Genomic DNA, 14,227 nt, shown 5'->3' on the forward strand with positions numbered 1-14,227 from the left:
TATTATGCTAAGTAAAATCTCAGACAGAGAAAGACAAATACCATATGACTTCACTTATATGTATAATCTAAACAACAAAACAAAGGAGTAAGCATAAAACAGAAACAGACTCATAGATATGAGAACACACTGGTGGTTGCCAGGGGCTAGGTGGGGTAGTGAAAGTGAAGTGAAAGTCACTCAGTCACGTCCGACTCTTTGTGACCCCGTGGACTGTAGCCCTCCAGGCTCCTTGGTCCATGGGATTCTCCAGGCAAGAATATTGGAGTGGGTTGCCATTTCCTTCTCCAGGGGATCTTCCCGACCCAGGAATCGAACCCAGGTCTCCCACATTGCAGGCACACGCTTTAACCTCTGAGCCACCAGGGAAGCCCCAGGTGGGGTAGGGGTAGCATGAAATAGGTGAGGAAGATAAAGAGGCACAAACTTTCAGTTATAAGATGAATAGGTCATAGGGACATAATATTTAGCATGCATATCATCAATATTTTAATAACTTGGTAGAGTGACATGGTAATTAGATTTATCATAGTGATCATCTTATATAAAAATATCACATCACTATGCTCTACACATAGTGTAGAGCACTGATATAATATTGTAAGTCAATTACACTTCAATGTTAAAAAAAAAAACAACACCTCAGGAACTTCCTGGTGGTCCAGTTAAAATTTCACGCTTCCATTGCAGGGGCCACAGATTCAATCCCTGGTCAGGAAAGTTCTGCATGCCACAGAGTGCAGCCAAAAAAACCAAACCAACAACAACCAACTCAGTTTCATATGGTTGAAGAACTCAGGTCTCCATTCCTTACTAGCTGTCAGGCAGGAGCCTCTATAACTTCTTTTTTTTCTTGCTTCATTTCTTTTGTTTTTTTTTTCCTTTTTTAATATAAATTTATTTTATTTTAATTGGAGGCTAATTACTTTACAATATTGTATTGGTTTTGCCATACATCAACATGAATCCACCACGGGTGTACTCGTGTTCCCCATCCTGAACCCCCCTCTCTCCTCCCTCCTCGTAACATCCCTCTGGGTTGTCTCAGTGCCCCAGCCCCAAGCATCCTGTATCCTGCATCAAACCTGGACTGGCAATTCGTTTCACATATGATATTATACATGTTTCAACACCATTCTCCCAAATCATCCCACCCTTGCCCTCTCCCACAGAATCCAAAAGACTGTTCTATACATCTGTGTCTCTTTTGCTGTCTCGCATACAGGGTTATCGTTACCATCTTTCTAAATTCCACATATAATGCATTGTATACTGTATTGCTGTTTTTCTTTCTGGCTTACTTCACTCTGTATAATAGGCTCCAGTTTCATCCACCTCATTCAAATGAATTCTTTTTAATGGCTGAGTAATAATCCACTGTGTATATGTACCACAGCTTTCTTATCCATTCGTCTGCTGATGGACATCTAGGTTGCTTCCATGTCCTGGCTATTATAAACAGTGCTGTGATGAACATTGGGGTACATGTGTCTCTTTCAATTCTGGTTTCCTCAGTGTGTATGCCCAGCAGTGGGATTGCTGGGTTGTATGGCAGTTCTATTTCCAGTTTTTTAAGGAATCTCCACATTGTTCTCCATAGTGACTGTACTAGTTTGCATTCCTACCAACAGTGTAAGAGGGATATAAAACCAACACACAGAAATCCCCTGCATTCCTATACACTAATAATGAGAAAATAGAAAGAGAAATTAAGGAAACAATTCCATTCACCATTGCAACGAAAAGAATAAAATACTTAGGAATGTATCTACCTAAAGAAACTAAAGACCTATATATAGAAAACTATAAAACAATGGTGAAAGAAATCAAAAAGGACACTAATAGTTGGAGAAATATACCATGTTTATGGATCGGAAGAATCAATATAGTGAAAGAGTATACTACCCAAAGCAATCTATAGGTTCAATGCAATCCCTATCAAGCTACCAACGGTATTTTTCATAGAGCTAGGACAAATTATTTCACAATTTGTATGGAAATACAAAAAACCTTGAATAGCCAAAGCAATCTTGAGAAAGAAGAATGGAACTGGAGGAATCAACCTGCCTGACTTCAGGCTCTACTACAAAGCCACAGTCATCAAGACAGTATGGTGCTGGCACAAAGACAGAAATATAGATCAATGGAACAAAACAGAAAGCTCAGAGATAAATCCACACACCTATGGACACCTTATCTTTGACAAAGGAGGCAAGAATATACAATGGAGAAAAGACAATCTCTTTAACAAGTGTTGCTGGGAAAACTGGTCAACCACTTGTAAAAGAATGAAACTAGAACACTTTCTTCCAGTACTCTTGCCTGGAAAACCCCATGGGCGGAGGAGCCTGGTAGGCTGCAGTCCATGGGGCCGCTAAGAGTCGAACACGACTGAGTGACTTCACTTTCACTTTTCACTTTCATGCATTGGAGAAGGAAATGGCAACCCACTCCAGTGTTCTTGCCTGGAGAATCCCAGGGATGGGGGAGCCTGGTGGGCTGCCGTCTATCGGGTCGCACAGAGTCGGACACAACTGAAGCGACTTAGTAGTAGTAGTAGTAGAACACTTTCTAACACCATACACAAAAATAAACTCAAAATGGATTAAAGATCTAAACATAAGAACAGAAACTATAAAACTCCTAAAGGAGAACATAGGCAAAACACTCTCTGACATAAATCACAGCAGGATTCTCTATGACCCACCTCCCAGAATATTGGAAATAAAAGCAAAAATAAACAAATGGGACCTAATTAAAATTAGAAGCTTCTGCACAACAAAGGAAACTCTAAGCAAGGTGAAAAGACAGCCTTCAGAATGGGAGAAAATGATAGCAAATGAAACAACTGACAAAGAATTAATCTCAAAAATTTATAACTTCTTAAAACTCCTGCATTCCTTTTCTTATGTTGTCTCTTCCATCCTCCAACCAGCAACAGCACATGGAGTCCTCCTTAAATTTCAAAGATTTCTGACTGCCCCTTTGGCCACATCTCTTCTGCTTTACACTTTTGGTTGTAACTCTCTGACTCCACCCAGGGAAAGTTTTCTGCTTTTAGGGCCTCACGTGATTAGGTTGGGCCTACCTAGACAATCCAGGATAACCTACCTATCTTAAATGTCATACCTTTTCTACATCTGCAAAGTCCATTTTGCCCTGTAAAGTAGAATATTCACAGGTTCCAGGATTAGAAATGTGAACATTTCTGGGGGACCTCTATCCTGCCCACAACAGCATGGAGTAAGCAGAACAGTGAGCTGGAGAACTGGAAGGGGGAGATTGTGCAGGTGGTAAAGATTTTGGTGGTAAGATCTCAGGTGAATCCACAAGACTAGTAAGGAATAGAAGAAATGTCATTGATGACAAGAAAGCCACAGAATTGAGGGACTTCCCTAATGTTCCAGTTGCTAAGACCCTGGGCTCTCAGTGTAAGGGGTCACCCAAGTTCAAATGGTTGGGAAGCTATATCCCACATGCTACAAGTAAAAAGATCCTGCATGCCCCAACTAAAGGTCCCATCCCCACATCTTGGGACACAAATCAAACCTCAGTAAATTCAAGAAAACTGAAATCATATTAAGCATCTTTTCTGACCACAATGCTATGAGACTACATATCAATTAAAAAAAAAACTGTAAAAAACACAAACACATGGCGATTAAACAATACGTTTCTAAATAATGAACAGGTTACTGAAGAAATCAAAAGGGAAATCAAAATATTCCTAGAAACAAATGACAACAAAAACATGACAACTCAAAACCTATGGGATGCAGCAAAAGCAGTTCTAAGAGCAAAGTTTATAGCAATACAATCCTACCTCAAGAAACAAGAAAACCATCGAAAAAACAACCCAATGTTACATCTAAAACAACTAGAAAAAAGAACAACAACAACAAAAAAAAATCCCCAAAATTAGCAGAAGGAAAGAAATCGTAAAGATCAGAGCAGAAATAAATGAAAAATAAATGAAAGTAACAATAGTAAAGCTTAATAAAACTAAAAGCTGGTTCTTTGAGAAGATACACAAAATTGACAGATCTTCATCCAGACTTATCAAGAAAAAAAGAATCAAATTAAGAGACTATTATGAACAATTATATGGTGATAAAATGGATAACCTGGAAAAAATGGACAGATTAAATAGAAAAGTTCAATCTTCCAAGACTGAACCAGGAAGAAATAGAAATTATGAACAATCCAATTACAAGCACTGAAATCTGTGATCAAAAATCTCCCCAAAAACAAAAGCCCAGGACTAGATGGCTTTACAGGTGAATTCTATCAAACATTTAAAGAAGAGCTAATGCCTATCCTTCTAAAACTCTTTCAAAATATTGCAGAGGAAGGAACCCCTTCCAAACTCATTCTATGAGGCCTGATACCAAAACCAGACAGACAACACAAAAAAAGAAAACTACAGTCCAATATCACTGATAAACATAGATACAAAAATCTTCAACAAAATTCTAGCAAACAGAATTCAACAACACATTAAAAAGCTCACACCATGATCAAGTTGGGTTATTCCAGGGATGCAAGGATTCGTCAATATACACAAGTCAATCAATGTGATATGCCATATTAAAAAATTGAAAGATAAAAACCATAGGATACTCTCAAAAGATGCAGAAAAAGCCTTGGACAAGCTCCCATTTATGATTAAAAGTCATCCAAAAATGGGCCCAGAAGGAACCTAACTCAACATAGTAAAGGCCATATATGATAAGCTCACAGCAAACATTATTCTCAATGGTGAAAAACTGAAAGCATTTCCCCTAAGTTCAGGAATAAGACAAGGGTGTCCACCCTTACCACTATTATTTAACATAGTTTTGGAAGTCCTAGCTACAGCAATCAGAGAAGAAAAAGAAATAAAAGGAATCCAGATCAGAAAAGAAGTAAAGCTCTCACTGTTTGCAGATGACATGATACTATACATAGAAAACCTAAAGATACTATCAGAAAATTACTAGAGCTAATAAGTGAATTTAGCAAAGTCACAGGATACAAAATCAGTACACAGAAATCACTTGCATTCCTATATACTAACAATGAAAAATCAGAAAGAGAAATTAAGGAATCAATCCCATTTACCACTGCAACAAAAAAAAATAAATAAAATGTCTAGGAATAAACCTACCTAAGGAGACAAAAGAACTGTATACAGAAAATTTTAAGACACTGATGAAAGAAATCAAAGATAACATAAACAGATGAAGAGATATTCCACGTTTCTGGGTAGGAAGACTCAATATTGGGAAAATGACTATACTACCAAATGCAATATACCAATTCAATGTGATCCCCATCAAATTACAAACTGCATTTTTCACAGAGATAGAACAAAATATTTCACAATTCATATGGAAACACAAAAGACCCTGACTAGCCAAAGCACTCTTGAGAAAGAATGGAGCTGGAAGAATCAACAGTCCTGACTTCAGATTATACTACAAAGCTACAGTCATCAACACAGCATGGTACTGGCACAAAAACATAAATACAGACGAATGGAACAAGATAGAAAGCCCAGAAATAAACCCATGCACCTATGGGTACCTTATTTTTGACAAAGGAGGCAAGAATATACAATGGGGCAAAAAGCAGCCTCTTCAATAAGTCGTGCTGGGAAAACTTGGCTGCTACATATAAAAGAATGAAATTAGAACACTTCCTAACACCATACACAAAGATAAATTCAAAATGGATTAAAGACCTACGTAAGACCAGAGACTATAAAACTCTTAGAGGAAAACATAGGCAGAACATTCGATGACATAAATCAAAGCAATATCCTCTATGACCCACCTCCCAGAATAATGGAAATAAAAACAAAAGTAAACAAATGAGACCTGATTAAATTTAAAAGCTTTTGCACAGCAAAGGAAACTATAAGCAAGGTGAAAAGATAACCCTCAGAATAGGAGAAAATAATAGCAAATGAAACAACTGACAAAGGATTGATTTCCAAAATATACAAGCAGCTCATACAACTCAATACCAGTAAAACAAACAACCCAATCAAAAAGTGGGAAAAAGACCTAAACATACATTTTTCCAAAGAAAACATACAGATGCCTAACAAACACATTGAAAGATGCTCAGCATCGCTCATTATTAGAGAAATGTGAATCAAAACTGCAATGAGATATCACCTCATACCAGTCAGAATGGACAACAACAAAAAGTCTACAAACAGAGCCCCTAGCTTCTCACAGGGATGGAGCTGGAAGAAGGGACACCCTTGTGGCGGCTGCAGAAGCTTCCCACAGAGCAGGGCCTGTAGCTTCTTCACAAAATAATTGATGGCATTTGTGGCCTAACGTATCCCCTCTACCAGGATTATCACAGTGTTTGGGATTCAGCAGAAGGGATGTGTGTTCTAGAAGACATTACCAACTTTTTCAAAGCTGTAGTTGGTAACAATTTATCTGATGAAGAGATATCTCAGCAGTCGAATCAGCTGAATTCATCTCATCAAGAAGCTATCATGAAATGCTTAAAAAGTAGGAAAGATGGAATCAAGCAGACTCTGTTGGAAGAAATAGTTGATATTTCCTCTGCACAGCTACAGGATTTTCATTGGCAGTTAAAGCTTGCACTTTCTAGTTACAAGATTGCTACATTACAAATGCCACTTTTAAACCTTCATCTAGATGTAAAAGAAAAATGGTGAAGTCAAGCCATATTCTATTGAAATGAGTAAAGAAGAGCTGAAGAATCTAATAAATTCCTGGGAAGCAGCTAATAAGGTGGTCCTGCAGTTGAAATAACTGGAAATGATGAATAGCAACATTATCAGATTCCACTGATATAACTGATACACAAAGAGAATACCATGTGTTCAGAAAATCTGAACAGTTGAGAAAGCAGCAGTGTTGAGATTACAAAGACAATAATTTATCAACTTCCCTGAGGAAAAGCAAATTATATGGCTGACAGGAAATGCATAAAAACATGAAAGATGAAAAGGCTGTAAACAGTTTATATTTTCATAATGACTGGTTTGCTTCATTTATTAAATATTTGAGTAATTTTTATAGATACAGTTTTATGGAAAGTTAAAAATAGGCTCTAAAGTAATGTAAGCGTACAAGCACAAATATACTTGAATATTGTTTAAAGAACTATGTGAATAGCAAGGATGCTTATTATGGATATATATGGTGGTTAATTTGTGATTTTTTTAAAAAATAACTTTTAAAGTATGTATAAGTTGCATGTAGCTTAGGAGATTTCATGTTTTTCTCATATTTCAAAGGAAAAGTTATAAAAATGTAAAATTTTATAGAGGAGCTCTCCAGACTTGAACAAGAAGGAAAAAAAACTAAATCTGGGTGAACAATTTTGAGTTTTGAATTCTAGGAACTAAAATTTTATACTCAAGCATAGATAAAAGTGAAAATACCAGTTACTTACTTCTGCATTTCTGTGTCTGTTCAGGAGACTATGCTCTGATAAAAAGAACATGTGTCACTGTACAGTGTATACCTTACTATTCAGATATCAGCGAAGACTATATAGGTCCCTATTTGTTGTAAATTCTTAATTTGTTGTAAACTTTATTAAAGTTCTGGATGTTAACAACTTCATTGGAAAGTAAACCATTTTAAATTTCAGTGACCTTTAAAAACAAGCATTCTGAGCAAATAAAAATATATTATCTTTAAAAAAAAAAAAGTCTACAAACAATAAATGCTGGAGAGGGTGTGGAGAAAAGGGAACCTTCTTGCACTGTTGGTGGGAATGTAAGTTGATACAGCCACTATGGAAGATGGTATGGAGATTCCTTAAAAAGCTAGGAATAAAACCATGATATGACCCAGCAATCCCATTCCTAGGCATATACCCTGAGGAAACCAAAACTGAAAAAGACATATGTACCCCAATGTTCATTGTAGCACTATTCACAATAGCTAGAACATGGAAGCAACCTAGATGTCTACCAACAGATGAATAGATAAAGAAGTTGTGGTACATATACACAATGGAGTATTACTCAGCCATAAAAAGGAACACATTTGAGCTAGTTCTAATGAGGTGAATGAACCTAGAGCCTATTATACAGAGGGAAATAAGTCAGAAAGAGAAAGATAAGTATTGTATACTAAAGCACATATATGGAATCTAGAAAGATGGTACCGAAGAATTCATTTGTAGGGCAGCAACGGAGAAACAGACATAAAGAGCAGACTTACGGACACGGGAAGGAGGAGGAAAGGGTGAGATGTATGGAGAGAGTAACATGGAAACTTACATTCAGTTCAGTTCAGTTCAGTCGCTCAGTCGTGTCCAACTCTTTGTGACCCCATGAACCGCAGCACGCCAGGCCTCCCTGTCCATCACCAACTTCCAGGGTTCACTCAAACTCACGTCCATGGAGTCAGTGATGCCATCCAGCCATCTCATTCTCTGTCGTCCCCTTCTCCTCCTGCCCTCAATCCCTCCCAGCATTAGTCTTTTCCAATGAGTCAACTCTTCGCATGAGGTGGCCAAAGTACTGGAGTTTCAGCTTTAGCATCATTCCTTCCAAAGAACATCCAGGACTGATCTCCTTTAGGATGGACTGGTTGGATCTCCTTGCAGTCCATGGGCTTCTCAAGAGTCTTCTCCAACACCACAGTTCAAAAGCATCAATTCTTCAGTGCTCAGCTTTCTTCACAGTCCAACTCTCACATCCATACATGACCACTGGAAAAACCATAGCCTTGACTAGACAGACCTTTATTGGCAAAGTAATGTCTCTGCTTTTGAATATGCTGTCTAGGTTGCTCATAACTTTCCTTCCAAGGAGTAAGTGTCTTTTAATTTCATGGCTGCAATCACCATCTGCAGTGATTCTGGAGCCCCCCAAAAATAAAGTTTGACACTGTTTCCACTGTTTCCCCATCTATTTTCCATGAAGTGATGGAACCAGAGGCCAACTTACATTACCATATGTAAAATAGATAGCCAATGGGAATTTGCTGTATGTCTCAGGGAACTCAAACAGGAGCTCTGTATCAATCTAGAGGGGTGGGATGGGAAGGAGACAGGAGGGAGGTTCAAGAGGGAGGGGACATACATACACCTATGGCTAATTCATGTTGAGGTTTGACAGAAAACAACAAAATTCTGTAAAGCACTTATCCTTCAATTAAAAATAAATAAATTTACAAAATAAAAATAAAGATCCCATGTCCTGCAACAAAGATCAAAGATCCCTGCGTGCCACAACTAAGACCTGACTCAGCCAAACAAACAAATCAGTAGAATTGAGGCCTGGGTGTTGGACGCTGGAGTCACTTGAGAATAATTATGCAGGACGGATGGAAAGAAATGCTGTAAGCCCAGAACTCATGTTCTCATTAGAAGGCTTTAGTAGCACTGAAGCCATTAGAATTACTTAAGGCAGGTAACATGCCTTAAGTGAACATGAATGTCCTGGAGTTTTACTCTAGCAATACTGTATCATAATCTTTGGGCGGTAGGACCCATGCTTCTGATGATCATTAGATTAGGAGCTACCACCACAGGCAATAAGAAGCCGTTCAAAATTTTAGTGGGGAACCTGAGGATCAGAACTGGACTTTCAGATAATGGTCTTTAAACTAGGCTTTCAATAGCTACGCAGTAATGGACAGTGTAAGGACATCAGTTTAAGGAGATCTTTGACTTCCATATACATTGTTGCCTCAAACTGATGTAAGGATGCACCTTCCATGTACACCATCATGCCTACTGTCTATCCCCACTACAGCTTTCACAACTGTTCTTCTCTTTATGAAAAAAAAAAAAGTGTATCATCCACCCATCCTAAAAGAGAGACATACCTAAAAAAGTCCTCTCTTTAAAGAGGTCACCCAGAGTAGGCTTCACTCTTGCCATCTCCTGTTTCACCACTTCTAACTTATTTTGATTCATAGACCTAACATTCCAGGTTCCTATGTAATATTGTTCTGTATAGCATCAGACTTTACTTCCATCACCAGTCACATCCACACCTAGGCATTGTTTTTGCTTTGGCTCCATCTCTTCATTTTTGCTGGAGTTATTTCTCCACTGATCTCCAGTAGCACATTAGCACCTACCAACTGGGGCAGTTCATCTTTCGGTGTCCTATCTTTTAGCCTTTTCATACTGTTCATGGGGTTCTCAAGGCAAGAATACTGAAGTGATTTGCCATTCCTTCCTCCAGTGGACCACGTGTTGTCAGAACGCTCCACCATGACCCGTCCATCTTTGGTAGCCCTACATGGCAGGGCTCATAGTTTCATTGGGTTAGACAAGGCTGTGGTTCATGTGATCAGTTTGATTAGTTTTCTGTGACTGTGGATTTTCATTCTGTCTGAATCAGTGAATTAATATGTACTGGAATGGGCGAATTTAATTCAGATGACCATTATATTTACTACTGTGGGCAAGAATCCCTTAGAAGAAATGGAGTAGCCCTCATAGTCAACAAAAGAGTCTGAAATGCAGTACTTCAGTGCAATCTCAAAAATGACAGAAGATCTCTGTTCATTTCCAAGGCAAGCTATTCAATAGCACAGTAATTCAAGTGTCCCAACCAGTAATGCTGAAGAAGCTTGAAGTCGAATGGTTCTATGAAGACCTACAAGACCTTCTAGAACTAACACCAAAAAGATGTCCTAAAAAAAAAAAAAAAAAAAAAAGATGTCCTTTTCATCATAGGGGACTAGAATGCAAAAGTAGGAAGTCAAGAGATACCTGGAGTAACAGGCAATGTGGCCTTAGGAGTACAAAATAAGCAGGGCAAACCATAACAGAGTTTTGCCAAGAGAACGCACCAATCATAGAAAACACCCTCTTCCAACAATACAAAAGAAGACTCTACACATGGACATCACCAGACGGTCAACACTGAAATCAGATTGATTGTATTCTTTGCAGCCAAAGATGGTGAAGCGGCTCTCTCTCGCTCGCTCTCTCTCCCTCTCTCCTACGCCCCCACCCCCACCCCGCCTGCCCTCACACCTGGAAGATGGGTTTTCCTGTTATCCTCTAAATAAAATAGAGCTGTAACACTGAGCTGTAACACTGATTTGTCTAAGAGCTATAACATGGTCCATTTGAGACCTGAGAACTATAACACGGTCTATCCAAGACCTGAGAGCTGTGACATGCCGAGGGGCTTTAATGTCCACCACTCCAAATCTTTGTTGTGACGAGACCAAGAATCGAGGAACATACACTCGCGTGACATCTATGGTGCCGTGACTTGGATATAACCTGGCTGAAACAACCTCCACGTGGAAGAGGCCAAGCACAGCCAGAACCCAACTCAGTGAAGCTCCCGCAGTAGACGCGGAACGTGAAGAAAATCCAGCGCAGGGGAAGGCCCATCTTGCTGGAAACCAGGACAGCGGAAAGCCCACACGGCCCAGTCTCAGATCCCAGAAGACCTCCAGTTAAGAAACCTTGGACCACTGGACAAAACCCCGAGAAGGATTGTCAGAAGATCCTCTGACCAACCCTAAGGAAATCTGGTACACTGATGGAAGCAGCTTTGTCTTGGATAGAAAAAGAAGAGCCGGGGCAACAAGCTACAACATGCAGTGCCAGTTCAACAAAGATGTAAAACTACAGCCGACCACGGAAAATATCCCTCACCCTTAGATGGACACCGCTATAAGGACTCTGAGGCTTGAGACTAGCAAGAGGGGGAGGCCCGATACCCCTCGCCGCCCCAGTTCAGCAGGAAGTAGCCAGAAAGACCTCGACGCCTCTATTCCCAAAGAATTGGGCCTCCCATCTCTTGAGGGGGGAATGTCAGGAAGAAGACCTCCCCTCACCCCAAATGAAAAAGAAGACCCGCCACCCAGATGAAAAGCGCTGACCACAAGGACACGGACCCTGGACTGGCTGAAACCGGAAGGTTGACGATGCTTGAAACTTTGCCTTGATGCCAGCCAGTCCAAGAACTGGCCATGAGTTGACCACATTCTGCTCCCTGAACACCATAAAACTCCTTACTACCCTCTCCAGGGTGGGCCACATGGTCTTAAGGGCATCAGCCCACTGTGGCCCCCTTTGCCTGGCAAAAAAAAATTGAAGCTACTCTTTTCTACTTCACTCCAAAAAAAAAAAAAAAAGATGGAGAAGCTCAATACAGTCAGTAAAAACAAGACCAGGAGCTGATTGTGGCTCAGATCATGAACTCCTTATTGCCAAATTCAGACTTAAATTGAAGAAAGTAGGGAAAACCACTAGACCATTCAGGTACAAAATAAATCAAATCCCTTACATTTATACTGTGGAAGTGACAAACAGATTCAAGGAATTAGATCTGATAGACAGAGTGCCTGAAGAACTATGGATGGAGGTTTGTGACACTGCACAGGAGGCAGTGATCAAGACCTTCCCCAAGAAAAAGAAATGCAAAAAGGCAAAACGGTTGTCTGAGGAGGCCTTACAAATAGCTGAGAAAAGAAGAGGAGCTAAAGGCAAAGGAAAAGAGGAAAAATATACCCATTTGAATGCAGAATCTGAAAGAATAGCAATGAGGGATAAGGAAGCCTTCCTCAGTGATCACTGCAAAGAAATAGAGGAAAACAACAGAATGGGAAAGACTAGAGATCTCTCAAGAAAATTAGAGATACCAAGGGAACATTTCATGCAATGATGGGCTCAATAAAGGACAGAAATGGTATGGACCTAACAGAAGCAGAAGATATTAAGAAGAGGTGGCAAGAATACACAGAAGAACTGTACAAAAAAGATCTTCACGACCCAGATAATCACAATGGTGTGATCACTCACCCAGAGCCAGACATCCTGGAATGTGAAGTCAAGTGGGCCTTAAGAAGCATCACTATGAACAAAGCTGGTGGCGGTGACAGAATTCCAGTTGAGCTACTTCAAATTCTAAAAGATGATGCTGTGAAAGTGTGGCACTCAACATGCCAGCAAATTTGGAAAACTCAGCAGTGGCCACAGGACTGGAAAAGGTCAGTTTTCATTCCAGTCCCAAAGAAAGGCAATGCCAAAGAATGTTCAAACTACCACACAATTGTACTCATCTCACATGCTAGTAAAGCAATGCTCAAAATTCTCCAAGTTAGGCTTCAACAGTATGTGAACCGTTAACTTCCAGATGTTCAAGCTGGATTTAGAAAAGGCAGGGGAACCAGAGATCAAATTGCCAACATTCCCTGGATTATTGAAAAAGCAAGAGAATACCAGAAAAACTTCTACTTCCACTTTATTGTACTCCAAAGGCTTTGATTGTGTAGATCACAACAAACTGTGGAAAATTTTTAAAGAGATGGGAATACCAGACCACCTTACCTGCCTCCTGAGAAATCGGTATGCAGGTCAAGAAGCAACAGTTAGAACTGGACATGGAACAATGGACTGATCCCAAATTAAGAAAGGAGTACGTCAAGGCTATATATTGTCACCCTGCTTATTTAACGCATATGCAGAGTGCATCATGCGAAATGCCAGGCTGGATGAAGTACAAGCTGGAAACAAGATTGCAGGGAGAAATATCAATAACCTCAGATATGCAGATGATACCACCCTTATGGCATAAAACGAAGAACTAAAAAGCCTCTTGATGAAAGTGAAAGAGGAGAGTGAAAAAGCTGGCTTAAAACTCAACAGTCAAAAAACAAGGGTCACGGCATCCGGTCCCATTACTTCATGGCAAATAGTTAGGGAAACAATGGAACAGTGAGAGACTTTTTTCGGGGGGCTCCAAAATCACTGCAGATGGTGACTGCAGCCATGAAATGAAAAGATGCTTGCTCCTTGGAAGAAAAGCTATGACCAAACCAGACAGCATATTAAAAAGCAGAGACATTACTTTGCCTCTTCTTTGTTTTTGCAATGGTCCTTACGCTGGACTCATTTGTCTTGAAATGGTGGGCAACTGCAGCTACTGATTTCAATTTACAGTACATATCAAGCAATTCAACTTTTTCTTATAATGTCGTAACTGTTCTCTACTTCTTGGGAGCACTTCCAACAGCACCAGCAACACTTTGTATGGGTCCTACGATGTTACTTAAGGTTTACCGTACTGCTTTAAACACAATGAAAAATATGTAAGAACCACGACAGATCACTTCTTACTGTAATATGCTATTTACTGGAGAGAGCAGTTAAGTAACTGCTCATGTGGAGATGATTAGCCTCACAAAGCCTTTTAAGCAGATACAACACTTGAGCTCACTACAATAGCAACAGGATGTGGCTATGAAATTATTACAGTAGT

At 39.6% G+C, this 14,227-nt stretch overlaps 1 long non-coding RNA gene and 1 pseudogene across 1 annotated transcript in view; one reads left to right on the forward strand and one right to left on the reverse strand.

The window, feature by feature from the left end:
- The window catches only part of LOC138420851 (uncharacterized), a 70,007-nt gene that overhangs the window by 41,607 nt on the left and 14,173 nt on the right, over nt 1-14,227 (reverse strand). The gene's annotated exons all lie outside the window — the stretch shown is intronic.
- Nucleotides 6,227-6,779, forward strand: LOC138420000 (COMM domain-containing protein 8 pseudogene; annotated as a pseudogene).

Source organism: Ovis canadensis, chromosome 15 (assembly GCF_042477335.2).
Source record: "Ovis canadensis isolate MfBH-ARS-UI-01 breed Bighorn chromosome 15, ARS-UI_OviCan_v2, whole genome shotgun sequence".
In the NCBI taxonomy this organism is placed as follows: domain Eukaryota; kingdom Metazoa; phylum Chordata; class Mammalia; order Artiodactyla; family Bovidae; genus Ovis; species Ovis canadensis.